The sequence below is a fragment of the Anser anser genome (assembly GCF_964211835.1).
Source record: "Anser anser genome assembly, chromosome: 12".
Classification (NCBI taxonomy): Eukaryota; Metazoa; Chordata; class Aves; order Anseriformes; family Anatidae; genus Anser; species Anser anser.
Genome location: NC_139733.1, coordinates 20842353 through 20858889, shown reverse-complemented (window position 1 = coordinate 20858889; position 16537 = coordinate 20842353). Strand labels below are relative to the sequence as shown.

Below are 16537 nucleotides of genomic sequence, written 5' to 3'. Positions count from 1 at the left end.
GGGGCAGCATCCCTGACAGCCCTTCTTCGGCATTTGTCAAAGCTGCGACCCTCGTTGGATGCAGGAAGATGCCGAGCATCTGTCAGGTGTCTGCGTGTGCCACGCAGCACATTACAGAAACGCAGCCCTTCGGAAAAAGCATGCCTATTAAATCTAGAGGAGGGCTAACAGTATCCAAGTTCTTGGATTTAATGAGCCAGCTCACTTAGGCCTGACTCTTGGTAAACGTATATAAGGGAATAATTCCCTTGTAATGAACTCGTGTGGCAATTGGCTTTGCCCTTTCTGTGTGCTAATAATAATGAATTTCATCCAAATTATTTCAGGCACTGGGTAGCTGGAACACTCCCCTTACCTCTAGCCTTGTATGCGAGGACAAAACAACAACTACACTAAAGGGAAAAAGGTTCATCAGGCCATATAGTAGTAAGTTTTATTTTTATTTTTTTCTCTTCTGCCATGCTTGGACATGATCAGGGATTTTCTGGTGGAATATAAAACACTGAGCTTGGACAGGAAGTGCTTAGGAGGCAATAAACACACACCTCACCCTCCCTAACCCCCCAAAGGTAGCAGTGAAAAAACACACAAAGTAGAGTATCTTGAGGAGGTATCTGCCCACTTGGCAATCCTGCCTCTGTGCAGCTGAGAAAGCCGGTGCAGCCAAATAAACGGATTACTGAGCAGCAGCTGTCAGCACAGCAGAACAACAATCTATCTTATAGGTACATAGGAATAACTTCTACTGCAACAATTTTTGAACTAGCATGACAGGATGGGTTTTGAGGAGCTATCTCAATAGCGCAGCAGCATTTAAAGAAAAATCCTAAGTAATCCGTCACGTTTCTGTCAAGACAGATTCAGGCCTACAAGTCATTCTGTTACACATCACCAGATTATAGAAGTGCAATCGCAACTATTTTCAAGACGGAAATCTTTAACTTGTTGCTGATTTGGTCAGCTAAGGTGTAATTTCGCGAGTCTCCTTGGCGTGCACAAGTGGCACGTAGAGCAGCAGTCGTATGGGCACGTGTCGAGCATCCTCAGTGCACGACACTGACGCCTGAGGAGCAAGCAGCAGTCCATTCACCACTGACCTCTGCAAACATTTCCCCATTGCTACCTTAAGTGGTTGTCACACGCAGGAAACACAAGCACTCTGTGAAGCACATGGGATTTCAGAAGAGAAACCGAGGGCTGAGCCTAACACGAGCTGACGTGCTGCTGTGGCTTGAGCTGCCGAGGAGGGAACGCGCGGGCACCACCTCTGCCCGCTCCTCCTCGGGGCGATCCCTGCATGGCCTTATTCTTTTGGGGAGAATCATCACTTCTGTTAATCAAATCAAGGCTGGAGACGGGTGTCAGAAGCAGTTTTCAGACTGTCAGAGAACAAAACCATTTCTCACTCTTTACAGGCTGAGAGTTCCTGCCATCTGAAGACAAAGTACTGGCAATAGCAATAACAATATGGTTCACAGACTAGAACTCTCTATGCAATTATTTGGCTTTATAAATTTCTCCACAAACCACATTTAGACAAAAATATCATGCCATTTTCCAGACTGATCATCATTTTAATCAATTTAATTTTATCAGTTTACCTGAATAGTTTGAGTGGGAACATGATAGAAAAAAATGAGCACAGATTTTTTCCCTACAATAACTCTTTGGGTTTGTCCTATTGACCCCATTGGCATATTGGCACATTAGAGTTATTTGTGTCACCTGTCCCTAGGACTTTTTCTAAAATAAATGCCAGAGGTAAGTTTATTCTTTAATCCTCTTTATATCACAGGATGTAAATCTGTATAAATAACAATTCCTTGCCTACTCTTTACTGTTAATTCTTACATTTTTAATCACTCTCCATTCTCTATTGCTTACTTACACTAGTCTGTCAAAGAATTAATTTAAAAAAGGAATTTAACACCCTGTCACTTTCCGAAAAATAATTTATCCTTTCATTTCATGGAGGATATTGGTATTTTTTCTAAATATTTTCCTTTATTCCAGACTACAGAACTGTAGGCAGCCAGTTATCAGACCTGCCTCAGAAGCGGCTAACTGGAGTGTGGCTTTGCAGAAATGGTGGCTACTCCTCTTAGCAGAAATGGTGGCTACTCCTCTTAGCAGAAAGGAAAATATGAATACTAACGTCTATGGTAGCAGGGCTTAGAAACAGAACAAACTATGAAGAGCTAACAAAAAATAGGCTGTGCTTTTTCAGGAGATAATCTCATTATGCGTAATTTATCCTATCTTTTAAAAACAATTTATTATATTTACTATTTATTTATTATTCCAGTGTCTACTATTATACACTTCTACTATGGTAGACGGAAGCCTCAGAGCATTGTGCTACGCACTAAGTCTATACCTAACTGTACAACTAATGCATTAACTTATTGCATCCGTATTTATGCTGTAGCAAAGCTTCAATATTATACACATCCCCCACACATACCCCTCACAAAACAAAGCATGATTTTTAAGAACTTGCTTTGGAACAATTTTGGCTTTTAAATGTTGGCCCAAACCAAGCTTTTATCATCTCCTCAGAGCAGAGGGCTGGGAAGGACTTGCAGAAGCCTCCTGGCAGATCCCACCATGGCTCTGCTGCTCCGGGAAGTGCCAAGTCAGGGCTGCTCCTGCCCTGCCTCAGCACCCTCGGGCTGGGCTGGCTGGCTTGTCATCAGCAAGTCTCTTTCCAATGTCCATCCACACTTATCCTTAGCAGTTTTTGGACTTCCTTCCTATCCACAATAGAATTCGACCCTTATATTTGCCTTTTCCACACCTAAGGACTTGGTCCTCCACAACCACATTTCCCTCTGTATATATTTTGTGAAGAACTAATCAGGTCAACCCAATTTTTTTCCCCCTCTTTTTTTTTTTTTTTTTAATAAATGGATAACTACCCTATCATAAAGGAGTTAGATATATTTTGATTAGCCAAAAATATTCGACCACAGTAAGGCAGATCTAACTTTATTACTTTATTTTTTAACTAACAATAAACACACTCATAGAAGAGCTTTCCACTGCTCACTTCCAAATTGAGAGAAAACACCAGTGCATCTCCACAGGGGCTGTGCTTGACCCAGTTATTCGTGAATGACTTTGGTAACACAAAGATACCAAGTGTGGAGAAGCTGTAAGCACTCAGGAGGACAGCACCAGCATGCCAAATGATCTCGACATGGAGGAAAAGCATCCAACATCATGAACACAATTAGGTATAAAGGTACACAAAGTCCAGCTTCTTTTGGAAATAATCAAATGCAAACTCTAAGATGTGCTTTGTAAGAAAGAGAACATAGAGGTTAGGAAGGATAAAACCTAAACATGAATCAGCAATGCAAGTCTGCTTCCAGAGAGACAAGTGGTGTTTTGGGAAATATTAACAGATGTTAACCACAGGACATGGAAGGTAATTATTCATATGAGATTTAGAAAACATGACCTAGGAAGGAGGGTATTTACTTGGTCTATAAAAAATAAGGTCCAAAAAGTAGATATAACAGCTATCTCCCAATATACAACAGGCTATAATTAAGAAAACCACAATTATTTATACTTTATGAACAGAAGTGACTGGCTTAATTCGCAGTAAGAAAAATTAAGGACAGATAGAATTAAAATTTTCTGAACCATATAGACAGTTAATCGTTTGAATACGTTTTCTCCAAGGAGGCTCTTGGGACCCCATCACTGGAAGCCTCTTAAAAGGACTCCAGATGAACACCGCTCCTGGAAGCTGGCTCTGCAGTGCGATGAAGAAAGTTCATCTCGAGGACCCCTCGAGATCCTGGGTCAGATTTGCATCCTAACACTTGTCAACACCACCCAAGAAATAATATCTGCATTATCTCCTCTGGAGCAAAATAACGGTGAAAGTATCATTTCATTTGCCACCACAACTGAGTACTGCTGCTCAGGACATCATCAGCCTCATGTTGTCTTTAAGATTCATATTACATACTTGTAAGTAAGGACAAATATGTACATTTAGCTATCATACTTCAGAGTTTGCAATGACTCCATCCACAAAGGCGCCTTTTATCCCAGTGCTGCCAGTTTCATGTTTTCTCAAGAATCACATTCAAATAAAACTAAAGTAGGAGAAGCCACCTCATTACACTTCTGCTTTGTGTCCCTGTACACACTGGTTTCTTAACACGGTCTATCTTTAGGAAAAGGGTGGTATGTAACATACTTCCTTCTTTGCAATAGTTTGTGTTGCATATTCTTATTCATTTTTCTTAATTTACTCTGCATTTGGTTGTCCCATATGGTACTTTGCAAGAAAGCTTATTTCAACTTCAAAACTGAATTTTATATTTCAGTTTACTGAACTAATACATGAACTTTGCTGATGCTGAATTTATTCTACCTTTGTATTTTTACATAATTTTATTAACTCTACTTTATATAAAGCTGAATCACTGTCTCTTACCAATCTGTTTTCTCTATGTCTACATGTATATAGTAATATAGTAGATATATTTGAAATAATAGGAATAACAAAAGTAGCATTATGCACAATTAGAGCTAGTAGCACACAAAATCAGACATTGTTAATAATAAATGGCAATATTATATAAAAGAAATACCATCTGAAAGCTGATTTTACACGGCATATTAAAGATTTGATGGCTCAGGAGATTGGTAATAGAATAAAAAGCCTTTCATCTCAAGGTCATCAATTCAAATACAAGTCAGACTGATAGCAACTGAAAGCCATTTGATGAGAGTGCTAATGAACCTAGTTTCATTTCTAAAAAATGTAAGAATAGCCATAGCATTTAGCCTTTTCTCCTGCCTCTGACAGCAGTCAATACAGAAATAGCATGGAGGCACAGAACTGATTTGGCAGGTAGAGCCGTATTCCCCTTGTTATATGCTGCCAGCCCCAGGCCATCACTATTTTAGCAGATTCCTAGCAGGTACCTGTTTGCTCTGTTCCAAAATTCAACATTTTCAGTGCTGCCAACTGTGTCTTTTATTGCTTGGAGGGCTGAAAAACCAAACTGGGCTTTCATCTCCCTGCATGACCACATGATACACAGGCAGCAGTCTGGTCATTTGCTGGTGCCATAACAATTTGGTACACTAATGCATTACCTTTATTTGATACCTTACTCTACTTTTTCCGATATGTATCGAATAAACCAGTGCTCCAAAGCAAGGCAATACATTAGGAAAGAGAGGAATCCTAGCACCAAATAGAGTAACCGTTCAGCTCCCCTCACGTCAGCCAGCAAATAAAGAAAACCACATATTGTGAGAATTCACAAGCAAACTCAAAATCTTCTGGTATAAAAGCCCTGCTAGCATTTCCTTTGATCCAGTACAATCCCTCAATGCCTATGCAATTTACTACTGGCTGTAGTATTAACATGATGCAAAGCACTGATAAGAAAACAACTGATGTCCTTATGACTGCCTTTTCGCGCTAAGTGACATTTTTGCTTTTTAAAATCATCTCAGGATGAATTTTGCTTTTATATCTTCCACGGACAAAGTTTGCACATGCAAACTCAGTGCCGAGAACATCTACAAATACTTGCGTGTAGGTGTACACAGGGACATCCAGAAGCATCATTCACTGAGATATACAGTAAAAAGACAACTTTTGCCCATAATCTGTACTTGGAACCCATTGATTCCTTTCTGAACTGAGGCATCCAGGCAACTCCCCCAGGTACCTTCCAGCCCAAATTATTCTACAAATTACCAACCTCACAACTCACGTAACCTCCATCTTCAGTAGTCCCCAGGCTTAAGAGGGCTGTTTGGCTTCTCAAAAGTGACTAATGGATTAATTTTAAAGGTGACTAGGTGCCTAAAGATGCCATTTACAACCAGCATGGGCTTACAACATCTGGGTAATCAATTCCCTTAATGCAATTTTTCCCCAGCGCAGCACAGGTGCCTAGCAGCCATTACAAAGCCAGTCCTGGTGCAAGGCAGGCAGTGGAAATCCCCAAGCTCTCCTCGTATGGGAAGGCTGTGCTTCCACTCAAACCTTCCCATGGAGCACAGGAACAGCTCCATCACACTGCAGAGCATCACTTTTGGGATAGCTCATCTGCAGGTCTGGGAGAGAGAATTTGCTCATGACACATACAAAAGTGAGCTTTACCCAAAAGCTCCAATGTCAGGGAAGCTCTCCATGGGACGGAGGCAGCAGGTATTCCTGGACCCCTGTCACACGAGCCGAGTGTGTCCCCACCAGTGTTGTACTGCCCATGGTGCTGGACCAGTAACCTGAGTTCTCCCTTGTAAGCAGCCAGGTTTGGACCTACTCCAATTACTTCAGGATAAAGCTGGGGATTCCCTTGTTCCGGCTCAGAGGTACCTCCCATCTTGCCACCTCAAATGGCTCCACTTATCCCATGTCTGTCTAGAAGACTGCCAAGAGTACAGAGATCTGGATTGAAGTGGACTTGGGAGTGTGGAGAGCTCTTGAATGCATCAGTTAAGGTCATGAACTCCTGTGACACACCTCGCCGATGTCAATTTTCAGAGATAAGCCTGTGACAATCTGACTGGAGGAATTCTCCTGTAATGTATTATTAATCCATTTATTATTACAGTTATTATAATCTTTTTGTAGAGCACTGTAGCTCAATTTATTCTATGGCAGCTAATGTTTTTAATGAGCCCTTTCTTCTCCTCAGGATGGGAGCTTCCCTCACCAGACATTTGGCTTTTGAGCAAGTAGAAAATGACACAAAGGTGTATCCTATTTATAAATGCAGCTTCACATGTCAAGCCCTGAATTCTAAATGCAAAGGAGTACTAACTTTCAAGTCAACAAGTAACTTTTACAAGGTAAGACTTACAAACTCTAAATATAGGAAGGCTTACAATTAAATTTATCACACAGTTAAATGCAATGAAATCTTAATGACAACTCCCCTAGCTGAGAAAGAGATGTGTTGAAATGAAAAGGTCCTGTGTACATGCACTTATTTTGCGGGGCAGCTGGGGGGCATACATTAACTTAACTCCGAACCCTGTCTGAATGGGTTTGGGTTCAGATTCTGGTCAGGCCAGGCGAGGGGGTCACGGTGCTGAGCTGGGGAGGAAAGGGCACCGCAGGCAGGGAAGGGGGTGTGTGGAGAGCTGTCAGCCCCAGGAAGGGGAAGAGCACATTTCCCAAACATCCACAGCTCTGACGCATGGAGAGCCGAGAGCACAGCTGGTTATAAAGGCTGCATTACTCCGTGACCTTTTCTGCTAAGAGAGAAGGGCAGATACAAAAATCTGCTCGAGTTTGCGCTCAGAATGTTACGCCTACACTTCCAGTATTTCTCCTTTAAAATGGCAAAGCCCAGCCCATGCGGCAGCCTCAGGGAGGAGACCGGAGGAGAGTTTTGCTTGTTTGCTTGGTTTTGTTGATGGTTGGTGGGTGGGTTTATTTATTTATTTTTTGGTGGTGGGGTTTGTTTATTTTAGTAAAATGCATGTGTTTTAGGGAGTAAGAAGAAACAATAACATTGTGTATCCACCCCAGTGGAAACAAAACCAAACCAAACAAAAAATGAGTAAACTTTTATTCTCTTTGCTCATGCAAACCTACAAAATAGGGGCAGTCTTCACAGGGTGACCCTTCCAGATGGCTGGTCACGAAAGAAAGAAAGTTTCTAAGCTAACTTGTAGACTGACAAAGAAAGTGAGCTGTTCAGAGCTGTTCCTAAAGGGACCCGAATCAAAACAATCAGATTTTATAGAGATCTAGATGTACACAGCATCTGAAACCTACTGCTTGATTAGTTGAGGTTCATCAGAAATCAGAAAATTATTCTCTACTTGAAACCATCACTGGATGTAAAGAAAAACATATTTATCAGCTGTATAATAAAGGAAAAAAAAATTTACTAAAAAGAAGTCAAAGCAACATTTAGACAGACTAAATTTTACCACCAACTTTGTCATTAAGAATTTTACAGACCGCAAAAGTGTGCAAAATCAAATCCAGCAGCAGATACGTAAGAAGGATGTTCTCAGCCCTGCCCTCCATGATAGTAAGAGACAGGGATCAGAATACAGGGAAACAAAAACAACAAACACTAACTAAAAAAAAATAATAATGTTAAGGGATACATAATTCACACTATAAACAGAGCTTTAGTCTTAGAGCTCTCATTAATAAAAATTAATGAGAAATGCATATTTAAGCTCCATGTAGCACAGACTCCCTGTTCATCAGCCACAAACAAGAAACAAAACACAAAACTATAATTGTTTAGCAAATAGGATTAAATAAATAAATAGACAGAACCCCCTTGCCAGTGTGCTTATTTTCTCCAAGCACATCTCACTGCAGGATGGGTCCACAGGCACTGGAATCCCTTGTAGGAAGCTACCCAAGAGAAGCCACAGGCGCAAGTACCCCGAGGCTCCAAGTCCTCCTTCCACTCCACAGATGAATGCATCTCAAAGGCCCTGCTCTTTTCTCAACATGCTCCAGGGCTGCTTTAACTGAAGGCAAGGTCTGGGGCTTTGCAGCCAGGCCCTCAGGTGCCTGGGGCAATGCACTATCACTCCTACCCCGACAGCCACCACCACCAGCTACTGGAAAGCAGGATTGTAGACGTGCTTGGAAATAATCAGGGTAGAATGGTTACACCACCTTTTCTGTCAGGTTGAAAAATGAAATACATTTGAGGTTTTTGTTTGTTTGTCTTTTTAATATCAAATCACAAACTCCTTAGCAAGAAGATTCTACTACAGGATAAAGCCTAACTTAGTGTTCAGCTATATGTATAATTATTGACTGTATGCTTAACTAATATAGAGCTACAGACAAAAAAGTCCCATCTGAAATCCCAGAGCTTTCAGACTTTGAAGGTATACCTGTATACTTAAAACAATTCAAATCATAAGGAATTATTCCACAGCTAAATACATGCATAAATATATGTAAATGTTTATGCTATTATAGAAAGCATATTAAAGATACAAAAGATATCAAATAGGTATAAAACAGTTATCATGAATTTAACTGTTACCATTCGGAAATAAAGACATTAAATAAATAAATATATTCTAACCAGTACATCCAGGTGTTTCTTCATCAATGCATGGTCAATCTGCAGTTTCACACCTGAATCATCCTCCCCACCTTACTGCATCTAGAGGGAAAGAGAAACGTGTAAGTTGAGCAATGGTATGTCAGATGTTGACTTTATCTAAAAATAGCATCTTTATCAGTCCAATTCCTTTGTTTTCTTTTTCTTTTTTTTTTTTCCTTCTCTCTACATCACTGTGTTTGTCTGATCTTACTCTCTTTGTCCTCTATTCAACTAGGAAAGGACAGTGTTTTCCATATTTGAATAACAAGTAATGTACCCCATGGAACAGAAAAATGGGCTGAGTCTGATTCTAATTCTAAATCTGGTTTGTGACCTTGGAATGAAGCACTTCTCTGCACCTCTATTTCCTCTCTTTCTTTGCCTTTCTTGTGTCCTTAGATTAGAAGCTTCATAAAGCCAGCTAAGTGGTTTATATAGTACTAAACAGATAAGACTCAGTGACCACTGAAACCACTAGATAACACAAAAACAGAAACAATAACTCTTATCAATCATTACTTACACAATTGCTCTCCTATAGGCTACCAATGTGATACAAGATTTCAAAATGATTTTCAATACTTACTTGCATTTAAAACAATAAAAAAGTCTCATGAAAGAAGGGTGTATTCAAGACAAAAAAAAAATTCTTAATTGCCTTTTTTTTCCCCCCCAATAATATATCCCCCTACTTCAAACATGTTGAAAGAGTTGCATTCAAGGAGTGACATTTCCGTATCCCTCTCAGGTGGACGTGGACATGCCACAACTCTGCTACTGAGCAGACACCTCCTGGCCTTCATGACCTTCACCATGGGAAGACCTGGGAGCTTTACAACCACTTTTCTTGCTCAAAGACCTCCGGCCCCAGAAGAGACTACACGTACACAGTGTAAATCCCAGGCCGTGTTCCTATGCCACCAAGAAGCGGAAGTAGTACACAAGTGCTTTCCCCCCTCCTTTTTCCTCCTTTACGGGTCACCTTTAAAAGTGAATTTCTTTCAAGACTCTCTGTATGAATGACAAGATATTCATTGAGATGTCTTAAGGGAAAAGAAGTGATAAAGAGAAATTCATCTAACCTATTTTCTTTCTTGTCACTACTTGATAATCTCTTTATCTGGACTCATTTCACCAGTTGCAGACAGACTTATTTCCCCACGGACAGACCCTAACCCTTTCCCAAAGCACACACATGCACATGCACCTCCTTTCCCACAGCATTTCAAATTCATATTGGAACATCTCTGTGCTATTTTGGAATACATAGCCAAATTTAGCATACATGGATGTATGTCTATGCTTATTGTCAAACACATCTCTCATCTTCCATTTAGTTTCTGCTTTGTGGGCAGATACACAACATTTATATGAACCTCCCTGCCAAAATAAGCATACAATTTCACTGAATCATAATTCACTAGCATATATATTTTAGAGTTCAACCTGTTTGTCAATAAATTATGGTTTCTGACATGAACAGAGAACATTTCTATAAGCTCTACAGCGATTTAGGAACCTCAGTTCTACTTCCAGCTGCACTGTAATCCTTCTCAACACGTACTGAGACTTTAGCTTAGAAATGTTTACTTTCCTGCTGGCAGCACACTTAGCCCTTTATAGCATCTTTACCTTCCCAAGGAAATGCAACTGCAGCTTGTGATGCCAAACACAAATTGCCTGATCTGCAGCTTGTGCCAGCTGGGTACAGCCGAGCCAAGCCCAGTCCGAGGAGTGAGAGACGTGCCTCGGCTAGAAGACAAAGCAAGCCCAAGCCCAGCCCCATGCACACTCACCAGGGCTTGCAAAACAAGAGTAGAAAATCTCTACTTTGTAAAACAGTGCAAAACAGAGGCTATTGCCAAGATTTCAGCTTACCACAGGAACAGATTCAGAGTTCGAGACCAGAGATGCCGTTATTACATCAAGTCTAGACTTCCCGACATTACATTTTCCCCAGCTACCTCTACATTAAGCTAATTCACTTGCAATTGATTAAAACAGCTTCTCCAAATAAAAAAAAAATCAACTTTTTATTTAGAGACATGAAAAAAAAAAGAAATTCACCACTATTTTAATTACAGACTCTGAGGGAGGAGGAAATTACGACTTCTCCTCTCCCCTCCTTTTTTTTTTTTTAATCTAACTCAAAAATCACAGCAGAGAATAGTAGCTCAGATGCTTTATGCCAGCCTTCTTTTTAATCAGCTGTCTCCAGTCTTTACCAGCTGTTTGTCAGCTTCTCCCACTTACATGGTGCTTCTTGGACTTATTGATCTAGTAAGCTTTAAATTACAGCTATCCATGAAAAAAAAGCAGAGGCAAACCATAACAGGAAAGAGCAGGCCTGATAAAGGAATTCTGAAGGGCTACTCACTTTTGCTCAGAGAAAATCTTAATAGAATTTCCTGGAGAGAAGGTCTGGGGGACTGAAGTTATCAGTGAGGTTTGCGAACAGAGGAAGGATAAATAGAGCTCACAGGCTGAAGGAAAGGATTTATACAAGAAATTCTTCCAGTGAAAAGTATAGGAGAGCTTGATAAAAAGAATAAATAAGATACAATATTAGGAACCTATCTATGCTGCTTGGTATTTCTTATTGGGTTTATCAGTCAGACAACTTTTAGCTGTTCTTGTTGTTTCAGGCGTAGTATAAACCAACGGTGAGAATTCAGCGTTCCCCAAACAAACAAAAATAAATGTTTAGAATTAGAAGGGCAGAGTACAATCAGGGCTACTTTCAATGCTCAGGTGCAATTACTGCAGCTTCAGCTCACAGACTGCCAAAGGGTATTTGCTCTTGACTTTCATCAGAGAGCATCAGGAGCGTCCTACTGAAGGCACCAAGTTGACCATAAATCCCCACAATGCTGCTCCACCTCAAAGCCACTATCCCACGCTGTTCCCAGCTCCTGGCAACGGGCATCATCTGGGGAACGTGACCTATCATTTTGCCCAAGTTTCTTCTGTAAGATGAAGGAAGACTCACGAGTTAGTGGTCATCGTCCATCACCCCCAGGCTTTCCTGTCCAGGTGGTGCTGCCAGTAGGAAAGCTTTATCGTTCCTCCTGCGTGGCAGCTACACAACAGGCACTGATGCCTCACGCTTCCCTTGCTTAGGCAAAGGCTGTTCAAAGCTGCAGCAAATTTGCAGCTACACAAGTCCTAAAATGACTGAATTTAGCATTACAGTAGAAAAGAAAGCATTAGTGAAACAAAGTATGCCTTAATGAAAACAAATGTCTCATGGTCTACACTGAGAATTTAACTGGTCGTTTGTTTTTTCGTGCCTTGTGTACTACAAGGGAAAAATAAGCAGCCTTATAAATTGGGATTCACGACAACTGTCCTAGAGACCTAGTGGCCCAAATCACAGAGGTTAGGTGCCCTGGCCTTGTAAATCTGCTGAGATTTTTAAAGATGAGAAATAAAACTAGGATATTGTTTCCTCTATATGCATGCACAAAGGATCTGCATGTCCATCTGGATACCCAGTGCTGCTTCTGCCTCGTACTTCCCAATGGCATTTTATTGTTATTGCAGTCTGCAAGTACAGTCACTTCGGCCTTCCTGTTCTCCAGAAGAGCTGACAGATTGCCACGTGAGGGAATGCAGTTCACACTTTTATTCATTCAGCTGGTCCCTTGCTGCGCTTGACATTGAATTTCAGCTCGGTGCAGAGAAGGGGAAAAGCAGCAGGGCACAAAAACAGCTTTGAGTCATCTCTGTCCCCTGTGCCGAGCTACCCTGTGGCTGCTCAGCCTCTGCACTGCCCGCTGCCTCCGGTCGCAGTGCAGATGGCACGGGCACCTCCTTGGGCTCCTCCACTCCTGGCTGGAGAGGAGGAACAGGCTGGGGCAGGGACGTGGGGGCCCTGCTGCAAAGTGACCTTCCTGCTCAGCCATCCGTTTCTCTCTAAGAGACGCGTGAATCGATGAAGTACCAGCCTCCGAGCCAGAGTCCGACCTCAAAAAGTGAACCTAAATATGGAAACATTGCTCGAACCGTGCCTGCTGCAGACCCCCACCTCGCTGAGGGGAACAACGGCCAGCTTTGGCCCAGAGGGCTGGGCAGAGCAGCCCCGTGTCAGAAGAGGGGAGGCCTGCTCAGGCCGGAGCTCCGAGGCAGCCTCGGCCACTTCCCTGCAGCAAAGCCCCACCGAAGCCAACTTGCTCACCCAGCAGCATGCTCGTCACACCTCATCTGAGCCCGATCGATCAGTGCCAACCACAAGCATTTATCCTATTGCAGAACGCGGTGCGTGAAGCACAGGTGGCAAAAGGATGAAAGGACCCAAATCCCGGCCTGGCCTGGCCGGCATTCCCATCACCCCAGTGCAAGCGACAATGAGGAATAAGCTCCAGTTCTGCATATTAACAGCAAAAGGTGTTTGGAGGAAGAAGGTTTTTTCCAAGCAATAAAGAGACGCAGTAACCTGCTTAGAAAATATCCCAATATGAAATGGACAAAATGCAGTCACAGCAAAAGATTGCTGTCCTTGGAGTGATTGGGGGCTGGATTCCACACTAGAAGCACACGTACTGCAATGACAGCTTCAAACAAATACCAAGTACACAAATTTGATATGAAAATTGATATAAAAAAAATAAAAATAAAAAAGATCAAGAGAGAGAAGGAGCTCTTAACCATTTAAGAAAGAAACATTTTTAGACATAATTTTACCCTTGGGCATTATAAAAACAACGTAACAAAGCTGTAGCACTGTTGAAAAAAAAAGCCAACACAACAGTAAGTTTTCCTCCTTCTTAAATAAAGCCTATTTCATTTCTAGCAACAGTAGGAAAGCACTAATTTCACAGCAGTGAACTTCAGAGGTTCAATTTAGAAGACCTGTTTTGCCAATATTTCAGCTTTCCCACTAGGCGAAAAAATAATAAAAATCAAAGAGCACTTTGGGTCAGTCTCACCGTTAGAATATGGTTGCTCCCAATTACCGCAAACACAACACTGCAAGTTTCTCAAATATCTATTTATTTATTACTGAAGGGGCTACCACAATATGAAGAGAACCTTGAAATACCAATCACAGCTGTCTGAGACCATCACACCATGTTAGCCAACAATTTCTGTGATTTACTGTACCTATAAAAGAAGGCAAGCATGAACAAGTTTTCATAAATCAAGCTTATTGGGCCAGATTCTGGCCCATGATTATTCAGGCACATGAAACACTACAGCTCGTTACCGGTTACATAATTCAGCTCTGTAGGGATCTTAGCAGTAGAGAAGTATGGTGTTAAAAGCTGTTACAATGGTCACCAGAAGAAAATCAACTTGGCTCTAACACACGCATAAGGGCTGATGCGTACACATGCACATGCACTTTCTCATGGACTTCTCACCACATGATGGATATTTTTCCCTAAAGAAAACATCAAGGCCTGTAAAAAGCACTCAGATCTCATGTACAGCATTGCCACAGGATCACAGTAGGTAGACGTTCAGCAGTTAAACCCCGTGCCATGACACACATGAATGTATTGATTTTAAATTTACAGCGAACACCAGGTGTTATCGTCCCTTAAGGAAAATTGTGACTGCTAGGAATCACCTCTGTCAATATTTCCCTCCCGGGTCACTAAATCCTGATAGTCAATAAAAGTCAGTGAGCTCAACCGAGCTATCACAAGAGCCTGCACGTACCTTGGGGTAAAATTTGGCACACTTAGTATCTGCTTATTAGTTAGAATGATTTTGCATTTAAAATCCCCAAGGCATAGAGTGCACTTACACTTGATTTTAATAACCTTCTAATACACAACATATCTCTGCATTACAACCTTTCCCTGGGCTCTTCAACAAGGCATATGTGCAATTGAATGCCACGCGAGCTGAAAAAAAGATTTCTCCTAACCCGGTAACGCAGCATCACAAGTACCTACATGCCAGCTAAAAAAAAAAAGAAAATCCATTATTTTTCACACAACCCATTTATTCCTATCATAACACTGGAGTTTCAGGAAATAACACATCTAAAACAATTAGTTCTGTGTTTTCTACATTAAAAAAAAAAAGTTTCAGTTTTGCACAGTCAAGTGCCAAAATACCCAGTCACTCTCAGAAATGTTGGAGCAAGTCTTCAACTGGAATAAATCAGCAGAGTTTTGTTGAAAGAATTTTTCTTTACATCACCTCACAAACAATTTCCCTAATGTTTTCTGGTTAAAAATAGTAGGCAGGCAATGCAGAGGATTCTTTTCACCACTACAACTCAGTTATAGGACAACTGTGGTGGCACATGAACTGAGAATGAATCAGAAAGGTTTAATGTGTGAGGCTAACTGCAGACAATGTATGAAGGTTTTTGATTTTTTTCTTTAAATCAGTGTTTTTTGCTGCTGCCCTGCTCACAACATATTTAGAGGAAAATTTTAATGAAGAAAATTTATTTTTTTATCCTGTTGTAAAGATTATTCATTATTAATCTGTAGATTTCAGTTGTTCTCCCCCCCAAGAAATGCCATTTGAATGCAACTGAAAAATTGTCCAATATTGATATGCAATTCTATGGTCAGATTTCTAGCAATCATACAAACTACCGAGCAACTTATTTAGCATTTAAAATAAATAAAGCAATGAAAATAAGCAAACCAAAAAGATTTCCAAATCCAACTAGCAAATGATGTACAGGTTTAAAAAAAAAGTCTCTAGAGATTGACTTACAAAAAATTACTGACTTTCAAACATAAAGATAAAATCAACGGGCTGAAATTGTTCATTATAACCAATTTGTTGAATTCTAATCCTGTTTTGGTCATCAGCTCTCTGCTTGCTTGTAAGATGGTCAAGCCATGGAAACAAAGTGATACTTGTTCCCATAACAATATCGAACCCTTATATAGCACTTTTCGTCAGCAAATCTCCAAGCACTTGACAAAGAAGGAAAGCTTTGTTATCCCCAATTCAGATAGAGAAATTGCAGCAGTAGGATAATTGCAGAGCCAGAAATAACACTTCCGAGTCCCAGGCTAATGGCCTAACTAATAAGTAGCAGCATAGGGCATTTCATTAACACAGGAGACAACTGAGGTCACGATGGGCCACTTCAGTACTGCTACTTTTGAAATGCTGAAAGTGCAAAGAGAAAAGTACAACTGGAAAACACATCAGCCAGTTCAATGAGTTCTTTACATTGACTCCTAGGACATAAAGCATGCTATTAACTCCTTCCGTCCACAGATCTGCATAAAGACTTCATGCTGACAATCCTCCACCCAGAAAGGTTACTAAGCTTATGTTTAAGGTATTGTGGTACCACAAATGCTTAGAGTTGAATACAGTTTCAAGCATTTTTTGTTTTTTTGTTTTTTTTTTTTGTTTTGTTTTGTTTTTTTTTTTTTGTTGTTTTTTCTTTCTTTTTTCTTTTTTTCTGTCTATCAGGAAAAACATATGTTTCTGCTGGAAAATGAATGGCAGAGGATTAAAAACTGTAA

The 16537-nt window shown here is 40.8% G+C and overlaps 1 protein-coding gene across 7 annotated transcripts in view; it reads right to left on the bottom strand.

Annotated features, from left to right (window-relative positions):
* The window catches only part of CHL1 (cell adhesion molecule L1 like), a 127938-nt gene that overhangs the window by 86938 nt on the left and 24463 nt on the right, over positions 1-16537 (bottom strand). For all 7 annotated transcript variants that reach the window (XR_014571602.1, XM_083795856.1, XM_083795852.1 and 4 more), the window contains exon 2: positions 9063-9143. The gene's annotated coding sequence lies outside the window, so the exon portion shown is untranslated. The remainder of the gene's footprint in view (positions 1-9062; positions 9144-16537) is intronic.